Source organism: Lathamus discolor, chromosome 3 (genome assembly GCF_037157495.1).
Source record: "Lathamus discolor isolate bLatDis1 chromosome 3, bLatDis1.hap1, whole genome shotgun sequence".
Lineage (NCBI taxonomy): Eukaryota > Metazoa > Chordata > Aves > Psittaciformes > Psittacidae > Lathamus > Lathamus discolor.
In genome coordinates, this window is record NC_088886.1 from 3812816 (window position 1) to 3823559 (window position 10744).

Sequence of the window (10744 nt, forward strand, 5' to 3'; positions counted from 1 at the left end):
CAGTCATATACGTGCTTACCACACATATTTTGCTTTCTCTTAAAGGGTAAAATATCCTCATATGCCTGCACAATTGCAGGCCCATCACCCAAGGAGCCAAGGTTCAGATTCTCAAGGTATATATTGTTCTAAAGATTTATTTCCTTGGCTAGTGGGATTTACAGAGCTCTGAAGCTGGCTAGATGCTGAGCTCCCATTGAAAGCTGCTGGATTTCCTGACCTGGGTTCTGCAGCATGACACTGAGTTGCGTTAGCAAACATTGCCTTAACTTCACTGTGGTTAGTAGACACTCAGGACTACAGAGGTTCTTTTGTATGAGACAATGAGCATGCATAAGGAAGTCTTATCCAGGTGGGTGGTGCTCAGAAGTCATGTAACTGCTTGGTTCCTTAATAATGTGTTTCATTAAAGCTGCTTTATGCTGCTAGTTTGAGCGGCCACATGAGGAGTCACTTCACAGGGAGCTGAAAGGTGCTGGGCAGTCACGACTGTGGTGGCAGCAGAGTGGTGTAATGAGAGAGGATGACATCTCTTGAGTGCTTGACTGTGAATCAAAACCAGACTGGAATAAACTCCAAAGGCGGGAGTCCAGTTGCTCCAGGTAGGCTTGTGCTCGATACGGAGCGAGTCCTGGCAGATCTCAAGTCAAATGACATGACTAAGGCTGTTTAATTACTTACTAATATTGCATTTCAATAAAAGTCTACCCTGTCAAGTGTGTGGTGTGGAATCTGCTTCAGCAAACGTGATAAAAGACTATTTGTGTCCAAGGATTTTGCAGTCTGAGAATCTAATTCCTCATATACAGGTGTTAGGTAAGCTTTAGGTATACTTTTGCCTAGGAACACCATCAGTGACTTCAGGAGTCCTAGTTTAAAGTTAGGCTGCGAACATTTACAGGCTCATGGTTTAACTTTCAGGTGTAGTAACTGAGTGAAAGAGAGAGGGGAGATGTTAGCAGAGAGTACAGTTGCAGAGACTGGAAGTGTACGCAGCTTTTCACATGGTTGTTACAGGGCTTTGTTCTGTCTATTGCATTTTATTTGGCTAATGAAGCTTTCAACTCAGTTTTAAGTATAATTATTACTGCAATCAACAAATGCCTATGCCACCTAACCAATACATCAAGTAAGTACAAGACAGTAAAGTACCTCTTGCAATATTTAGTCAGCACGTGTTTAGAACAAGCTTCACCTGCCCTTTTTTCCACAGTGTCAGGTCTGTTTCCGGATGCTTCCATTCAGAGAGGCTTCTTGTGTCATCCTGTGATGAGCCTGTTGTTCAGCCCGGTAGATCTCCATGTCAGGTCTACTTCCTGAATGTGTTTTACTTCTTCTATTGGTAATTTTATCTGATTACATATAACACTTCTCTTGCTTTAAATAATTTCTCTCCCGTAGCATACCCACAAATTGCTTCCTCATTCCCCATCATCATTATTTTAACCAAACCACACATACTTCATTTTTTATCTCTACTTGTTAGTTCCCTCTGGCTTCTAAAGACAAAGTTAATATGAGAGACATTCTGGTTGAGTGTTCTGTAAGTTTCCCCTCTGTCACCTGTATGGAAAGCCATTTGCAATATATGGATATTTTTTAACTAAATTTGTATTCATTAGAGCATTAGTTTCTGTTGATTTCAGTGTACTTAATTCTCATCCTGTGCCAGCAAATGCTGGTTTTGAGGTCACTGCTTATACAGCATTTTAAATGTGTCCTTTAAGCTTGCCCTTTAACCATTGAAAAGAACAGCGGAGTTTTCAGATAGTTCTTGAGTAGAAATCAGCAAGATGAAGAGAGATGACGTCAAAGAGATGAAGTTGGTTATGTGGGAAACCACAGGACATGAAATCAAGGACACGGCAGAGATGGGCTGCCCACACTGGGTAATCAGATTGACTTTCTAATTACAGGCGGCAGCAAGGCTCAAACTGCCTTTGAAGTATAAGAACTACGGGAGAAATCAAGATTCATTCTTGGTATTTAGTGTGTGCTCCTGGAGGCCATTTCAAGGCAAATGACACGAGGTAATGTTTGCAGCATGAAATTAGGCTTTATAATGAGCTAATTTTAACAAACCCTCCTAGGAAACCTGTGCGGTTAATGGGTGGAGTGAAATCTTTGCTGCAGTTCCAGCAACTCATTGTTTAAATCTGGCAGTACAGTCACACCTCTGCCTTTGCTTTCTTCCATAGATACACACACATACATCAACTGTAATTACAGTCCAGGTAATGATTGTATCTGAAGGTTTATGGCAGAGGCAGTGTCACCCCTTGGCGTACCCAGGACAGGCTGGTTAGCTGATTCATGACTCTGCATTAAAAAATACCAGCAAAGCCATGATTTATTTTAGACAGCAAACACAGGAGAAGTAGAAGCTCCTCTCACTGGGAAGTTGCTGCTCCAACCAGCACGACATGGTGCCATGCTGCCCAAAAGCACAGCTCCGTCACAAAACCAGCCGTCCAACAGCCTTCCCACCCAGAGAGCCACAGAAGAGACCCCTCAGCTTAGTGCAATCTCCTCTTCACCAGCCTTTCACCCTCTCAAATTTTATGCACCCTCTTAAAATACGGCTTCTTGTCAATGCAGGGAGATTTTTGCAGCAGGAAAATGTTCTGTGTAAATGTAAGGAAAGGGGGATTATTTTTTTTCTGTATCTAACTAAAAATAGAGCAACACCTAATTAAATATTTATGGTGGCTTAGCACACTCAATAAAGGAACTGTTGTCTAGAAGCCTCCAAAGCTTGGGCTTCTTGCAGTAGTGTTTCAAATACAGGCCAGAGAGGGAGCAGGTGCAAGAGGCAGTAATTGCATATGTACGGTTCTGAGACACTCAAACATGCAAGATTAAGTTATGTCTAATACTATAGCCTTCACAGCCATATGCTATAAAAAATAACTGCACTGGGAGACCAGAAATCTCCACAGACATAGCCAAAAATAACCATATGAAATGCCTGGAAAGAGCAGATTCCCCAGAGGCTGGATTTCTGGACTCTTAGAGGAAGTCTCCAGTACAGAGCACCATTCCCCAAAGGAAAAACCCTCCACAACCTCTAGCTGTTGCTGAAACACATAAATGAGAGAGCAGCTTCCAAACCCTGCAACCATATCAGTGATAGGCCTATAAATCTGTCAGGGTCCCCATACTGTCAGAATTACCCTGAATTTTGTGAACACTGTGCAAACTGGACACAGACAAGGTGCTCTTTCAGCAGGCTCCCATCACCCAGGGACCTCCATGCAGGAAGCTCTGTGCCTACGCTGGGCTCTCCACTGTTCACGTTAGCAAAACCTATTCCACTCCTGAGGAATATGACTCTCGATCCAAGCCCCTACAGCAGGAAAGGTAGGAAACCATTCACAAACATGAGAATACTGACTATATAATGTCCACACAGGACTGGCTTCAGGAATAGAAAGGAATACTTAGAGCTCTTATTGTTTGGTAATCCTTTCACAATCAGAAACACAGGAATGAATTGTCCCACTCACTTTACTACACTGGAAAGGAAAATTCACTCTTCCCACAGCAAACAGCCTGGGATCATCACAAACCTTAAACTATTCCTGCTTGATGAGATACATCTGCTTTCAGAGGATCTGAGATAATTTCAAAACCCATTTAACTTCAATACTATTGTGTTGGTCCATGTGGGAATAATTTGGCCTCTGTAGGACTGTGGTCCCCTTGAGAGCAGGACCTCTCCAGGGCTTTGCCTGGTTTCTAGCAAATCAACAGGATTGCTTTCTGTGACTAGAGGTCAAACAAAGGGGCTGAGGCAGCAGCAGAGCTAATGTCTCATCAGTGGTGGGATCTTCTTCACTGGATCTTGCTAATACCGGTCGCAGAGCAACTCCTTCCCACCCAGGAGGGACTGGTGGAGTTAGAGCAGCACCAGTCTCTGCCATGTAAAACCCAGACCAAAGGCTTGACCTGTGTGGCCAGCTGTTGTCCAAAATGCTTTAAATTAGGCACCCATAAATAAACAGATTTTAGGAAAAGCAGGAAATAATAAATTAGAAATGGCAGTGGTTCTGTAAACTCCATTGCAAAGCCTGCAGTGAGCTCCTTTTTATTTCAGTTTCCAAAAGGCAAATGTCAGCTTGGAGGCCTGAGCCACAAATCATGTGCTTGTCAGTGCACAAACCATGATGTGCTTCTCCATGTGGGAGAGTTTATCAGTTTTGAGATCAAGATTTATAGCTTGTGATACTGCAGGCAGTATGCAGCTCATTTATCTCTCTCTTAACTTAGGAGAAAACACAGTTGGGTGTGATCTATGAACGTCCTAGAGCTACACATGCATCTATTACACCAAAGAAAATAACAATGATTACACCCATAATGTTGAGATAAAGCAGATTAGTTCATAACAACATAAAGTGTGGTTCTGGAAGCACTGAAAGCGCTAAGAATCTGCTGAAGGTAAAATGGTCCTGCAGCCAGGTCTGAAACAACATTTCTCCTCAAGTCTCTTTGAAAGCTGAATTCTGCACTGCAGAAAGAAGTGATGTTTGGAACTGGTCCCATTGCATCGTTAGGCTGTTTCCCCACCTCTTGCCTGTCTGTGTATTTTCTTTCCTAGCCTGCTGCTCCATTTAATATGACATATGGATCCAAAGCTTCCCTGGTAGCAGAGGCAGTGCGGTTTTCCATTATGGGCAGGAATTCAAATGAGAAGCCAGGTGCAAGCCATAATTAATATAAAATAAAAAAGAATATCCCCCAATCTCTGTTCTTAGGTTGGATTAACATCTCACAGAGCTGTAACTCACTCCTGGCAGCAGGAACAGGAGGAAACACAACCCGCACATTCTTGCACCATCTGCTGGTAGCCTCTCCATTGACAGACTCACCTAGAAGAGATTTTAGAATTCCTCACAAACCTGGAGGGATACATCCACATCTAGAGACATGAGACCACCATTATAAAGATTCAAGATTCAGGTGAGGATTTCTTTAAACTACAAACAGTTGGTTCCCCATAGTGGAGCCATTTCTGCCAGGTTTTTAAGGAATTACATAGCAAGGCCTCCATGACCCCAACGTAGCCACATTAAGAAGGGATTTACAGAGCCTTTTGTGTCCCTGCAAAAACCTCCATCAGCTGCTGTTGCAGTCAGCATGAGCCAGAGCACCCAAAGAAGAGGTCTAAGCTCTCAAGCCTCGTAGTCTGCTGCCTGCAGATGATTGTGGCCAATGTCTCATCACCCTCTGGTGCAGATGAGTCTGTTCTGGCCCCACAGCAGAGTTCTGCTGGGTCTTGTCCCCATCACACAGCCATTCCCTCCTACTGGAAACTCTCATCTGAAGAATGGGATCCAGTGATGCCTGTCAGGTGTCTTGCCCATACCAGAGACTTAATGTGTAATAAAATCAAACACAGCACTTTGTTACTGTCAGGGTCATCCTAATGTGAGTGAAGGGAATGAATCCCTCCAGTAAAAACAAAACTTTATTAAAACATTTATGCTGTTAAGTTGCCTAGGAATAGAGTGGTTCCTCCGTTCTGCCCCATCTGTCAATACAAGAAGGGGCTGTAAGTTGGTTGCAGGAGGGTGGTGTCAAAGGGTATGAAAAGTCTCCTTGTGCAGACTGCAGTCAGTCCACTGAGTTCCAAGCTCCAAGAAGACTCAACATTAAATGCCCTTGCTTGGCTTTTAAAGAGGGTTGGCAGTTTCATAACAAGTAACATCCTTGTCCATGGGAGCCCTGTGAAGCTGAGGGGTCACATTTCTCTCTTCAGCTTAGAGGATGGAACCATAGGAGTCTGGAGCTATGGTCTTCTCTAGGTGCAGCTCATCAGGAGTGTTATGGGTAAGTTGTCCCTGAGCCATCACACACTAAACCACTATTAAAGCACAGAAACTCCCAGCAGGGTGGGTCAGTGTGAATTAGTCAGACCATCTCTTGGACCAGAGTGACGAATCCATATAACTAAACATCCAGAAAACCAAAGCTAAGGCAGAGAACAGCTGAGCATCTCTGCAATTCATGTTCTATGTAGTAGATTTCTTCTACCCTTTTTTTTAGTACCAAAACGTAGGAAATGCCATCACACCCTAGTTGATAAGCAGCAGTTGGAGACTGGGAAGGCAGAAAGCAGGAAGAGAAAACACATCCATGAAAACAGATTTATGGAAAAATGGTAACTGTACTTTGCAAGATACATGTTTAACTGAAATAAGAATTCCCCTTTCTTTAAGTAGATTTGGGGTCTATAAACAGGTGTCGGAATGCCAGCTGTGACTCACTATAAGCAACAGCATTCCTTGTTTATCCTTGCAAAGACACAGTGGTTTCTTTTAAGCAACACAACGGTAGCAAATTGATTTGACAGGCAAGCTCACATGGCTTGATGTGAACATTGCAAGAGCGATCTGTGTGTCACAAGCAAATGAAGCATTTTCTGTTCCTAGATGTGAAGAGCCCAGGACAGCAGGGGCCGGCGGCTTTTGGATGAGCATGAGGTTAGTTTCTGGAGGCTGTATCTTCTCCTCCTGGACGCAGAGGTTACATCTACCCTCCACATTTTTCCCAGTACCTGCATCCTGATGGCTGGAGTGCGTAGGGAAGCACAAATGCTTGGTTTGGCATGTGAAAGTAGGTGCACAGTTAATGTTTTGAAGTATTATGATTGTTATTTTAAAGTATTGTGATTTTCAGTAGTACGATTCCAACATAAACTACTCTATGATTCTATGATAATCATGGCATGGTCCATAGAATCCTTCCAAATTGAGCTACTTGGTTAGGCTGATACTTGTATTCCTGTAGCACCCAGATACTTGCAAAGGCGTTTTGCCCTGTTCAAGCCCTTGACCAAAAAGTGACCGGAGAAGGCCATAGCCATGCCAGCCACATGTGGGTGGAAGGGGCAGGATTTCAGCCTTTGTAGACCATACAAGGCAGCTCCTGTGAGCACAGCAGAGGGGGAGCTTGCAGTTTGCGGGGAGCCTACAAAAATGGATGTTGGCACAAGCGTAGCATCATGTAGAACAATGGTGATTTTGTACTGTGCTTCCAAAAGGACTCAATCACATCAGCCCTTGGCCTCATCCCTACAGGCTCTGAACACTGCACCAATTTTGTCCTCCTCCCAGCATGGGGCAGGAGCTTCACCCAGCTCCTGCCTGTCTGCTCTTGGGAGCTGCAGGGAGAAACCCCACTGCAGAGCAGTCAAGGGCAGTGTCTCCACAAGGAATTAATCCTACCAATGGAGGGGAAACCTGCTTCCTCAGGGAGTCCCTTCACGATCCAAACCACCATCCACTCTCAGAGGCATTACAGCTAACTAGGAAGGTCATAGAATCATGGAACCATAGAATGGCTTGGGTTGGAAGGGACCTTAAAGCTCATCCAGCTCCAACCCCTGCCACGGGCAGGGACCCCTTCCACTGGAGCAGCTTGCTCCAAGCCCCTGTGTCCAACCTGGCCTTGAGCACTGCCAGGGATGGGGCAGCCACAGCTTCTCTGGGCACCCTGTGCCAGCGCCTCAGCACCCTCACAGTAATGAATTTCTTCCTTGTATCTAACCCAGAGGTCCCATCCCTGTCTTAAAAAACCACACATAAGAAAAGCTAAATCAAGCGGTGAAAGGCCGTAAGAAACCACGTTGTTCTTGTTGTTCTTTTCTGGTCTTACACTGACCTTTGAAAATGAGAGCACTTTCGACCTGAACTGGTGGCAGCCCTTGGGCAGGAGCTGAAACGCAGAGGTTCAGGTGGCAGGGCTGACCTCTTGCCATGGAATTTCACCCAGTAATTTCTGCGGCAGAAAGAACTCCTCCGAGCTGCTGTCTGGCTTCAGAAGTAAATTTAAGTGCCTGTGGCTTGACAAATAAACATTCTGAAGCGCTCAATGACTCAGAACCTCGCCTAAGAATAGTTGAACTTTGCAAGACCGAAATACATAGCGGAGAATACGGCCTCTGACACTGCCCGGGCGCGGAGCTGAGGGACATGGTGGGAGAAGGGAAGGGAGAGGCTTTGGCTGCAGTGTGGCTGCATTCCTTCTGTCCCCTCCCAGCTTCTGGCAAGCCACATCTCCTGGAATCATGGAATCCCAGCCTGGTCTGAGTTGAAGGGACCTTACAGCTCATCCAGCTCCAACCCCTGCCACGGGCAGGGACCCCTTCCACTGGAGCAGCTTGCTCCAAGCCCCTGTGTCCAACCTGGCCTTGAGCACTGCCAGGGATGGGGCAGCCACAGCTTCTCTGGGCACCCTGTGCCAGCGCCTCAGCACCCTCACAGGGAAGAGCTTCTGCCTAAGAGCTCATCCCAGTCTCCCCTCAGGCAGGTTCAAGCCTTTCCCCTTGGCCTGTCCCTACAGGCCCTTGTCCCAAGCCCCTCTCCAGATCTTTTGTCTTGGAGGCTTCTTCAATTTTTACGCGTGTCAGCCACCTCAGCTCTCCTCCACAAATTCACCTAATCCTCTTCTAAATAATTTATCAAGTTTCATTTATACACACAGCAAAGTACTGCTCGTTTACCCAGTTGGGTTTTAATTGCTATTATTCCCTTGGATTAAAGAGGGGTCACACAAGTTTTATGGATCAGAAGTTACACTTCTCAGCACCTAACGTTTCACAGAAGAAAGATTCTTTGTCTTCAAGTTATCAAGCAAGTAAAACCTCAGTGACTGAAAAGGGAAACTGATTTTGGTTCTGTTTGCTCACAAAGGGGGGGGGTTGGTACTCGCTGCTCACTTTTCTGGGGCATGTTTGCAGCAGTATGTGCTGTGAACTGCCACCGCTTTACTTCTTACACATGCACCCCCACACGTTTTAGTGCTTTAATCTAACCCCAGGGAGAACCGAACAAAACGCAGGTTCAGCTTGATGCCTGTGACCACAAAAGCTTCCTGTAGGTGCCCGAGGTTTCTGTTGCAAAAGCCTTGTAGTTGCTAGAGCTCAGGGAGTGTCATGGCTTTGGAGATGAGCCGAAGGGATGGGTAGTGGTTCAGCTGCACCATCCCAGGAGCAGCAGGAGAGCTGCTGTGTCCCAGAGGCCACAACTGCACATCAAAGTAGCTTTGTTGTTCAGGAACAGGAGAAGAAAATAACGTAGGAGCCGTCTGCCGCCTCCACCAGCCAAGGAAGAAATCTGTCTGATTTCATGGTCCCTCTCTTGGTCTTGCCAAAATAACCTGAGCAGCAGGGGCAGGGCTGTCCTCATGGCATGAAGCCCAAAGACTCCCCTAAGACACGCTTTCCCCTTGGTTCTTTGATCCGTTGTTAAAATCATCAGGAAATGTCTTCCTCTTGTTCAGCACATGGGAACAAGCGCAGACAGAGCTGGATGCCAACCTTGACTGCGCAGGGCCCGTCACTCCTGGCTGGGTAACGGGAGATTTCATCCCTCCCTGGATTAGTTGGGATCACTGGGCAGTGGCTGGAGCTCAGCCATCAGCTCCCCTCCTGTGATGTGGATCCCCCAGGACCGAGTCCAGGTGTGGTCCTGCACTGAGCTGTGCCTCAGGGCTCCTGCTCCAGAATCCCTCATTCCCATAGTCAGAGCCCCCTTGCCCTGGCCATCCACTGACCCATCTGAGCCAGGCTCTGGCAACTGTGTGCATGTTTTTCAGCCTGGAGACGAAAACCTAATTGCAGTGTTGATGGGACGACGGGAGCCTAAGGACTTTTATTTACAGCATTTCCTTCTCAGAGTGGAAAAGTATCTGGGCTCCTCTCGAGGGAGGGAGGAAGCACAGTGAGCCTTATTCGTCCCCGGATGATGCTGAGCTTGTAGCTCAGGCAGAGGCCATGCATCCACCCCCAGCATTGCTGGAGCTGCTGCTCTCCCACGCTCCAGAACAGCGGGGAGCAGGGCTGGGGTTTGTCTCTGTCTCCAGACAAGCAAAATGAAAAGCGTCACCTAAAGCTGAAGGTGTTGTTGCAGGTCACTCAACCACTGGTGTCTGCTTGTCCCCAGAGCCTAGGAAAGAGCTGTCACTGCAGTGACCTGCTGCAGCCGGGGAGGTGACAAGCACATGAATTGCAAGGGGTAAGGCCCAAAAGGAGGCTTAAAACCTCAAGCTGACTGTGTTTCCATAGAACCCCAGCCTGGTTTGTGTTGGAAGGGACCTTAAAGCCCATCCAGCTCCAACCCCTGCCATGGGCAGGGCCCCCTTCCACTGGAGCAGCTTGCTCCAAGCCCCTGTGTCCAACCTGGCCTTGAGCACTGCCAGGGATGGGGCAGCCCCAGCTTCTCTGGGCACCCTGTGCCAGCGCCTCAGCACCCTCACAGGGAAGAGCTTCTGCCTAAGAGCTCAGCTCAGTCTCCCCTCGGGCAGCTTAAAGCCATTCCCCTTGGCCTGTCCCTACAGCCCTTGTCAAAAGCCCCTCTCAATCTTTCTTGTCAACCCCTTAAGGTACTGAAAGACCCCTATAAGGTCCTCCCATACTTTACCTTTTCCATGCACTCACACTAAGGTACAAGGGACCGATGGAAACTGGATGGTGTTGAACAGCTGGCACACAAACCCTACAAGTTCTGCGGCCTCAGCCCATCCCCACAGATTTCCCCTTCCCACTGCTCTTGATGTGCATCTGTGCAAACAGGATGAGCTGGAAAAGTATAAATAATGACATTAAAAAGAGCCCAGCACAATGCCGCAGTCATAAGAAAATCAAAAACAAAACCCCCATAAAACCCCAGTGGATTTCTGGCCTCCCACAGCCGCCGCTCCTCTTGGCCCGCCCGCAGCCCATCCCCGCTGCCTCGGGCCC

General features: G+C 46.9%; 1 long non-coding RNA gene across 1 annotated transcript; it reads left to right on the forward strand.

The window, feature by feature from the left end:
• The first annotated feature begins 948 nt into the window (after positions 1–948).
• LOC136010816 (uncharacterized) lies at positions 949–3340 on the forward strand. Its single transcript, XR_010611013.1, has 4 exons — positions 949–1129; positions 1214–1342; positions 1917–2030; positions 3230–3340. It is a non-coding gene; the product is annotated as an uncharacterized LOC136010816 (long non-coding RNA).
• Positions 3341–10744: the final 7404 nt, after the last annotated feature.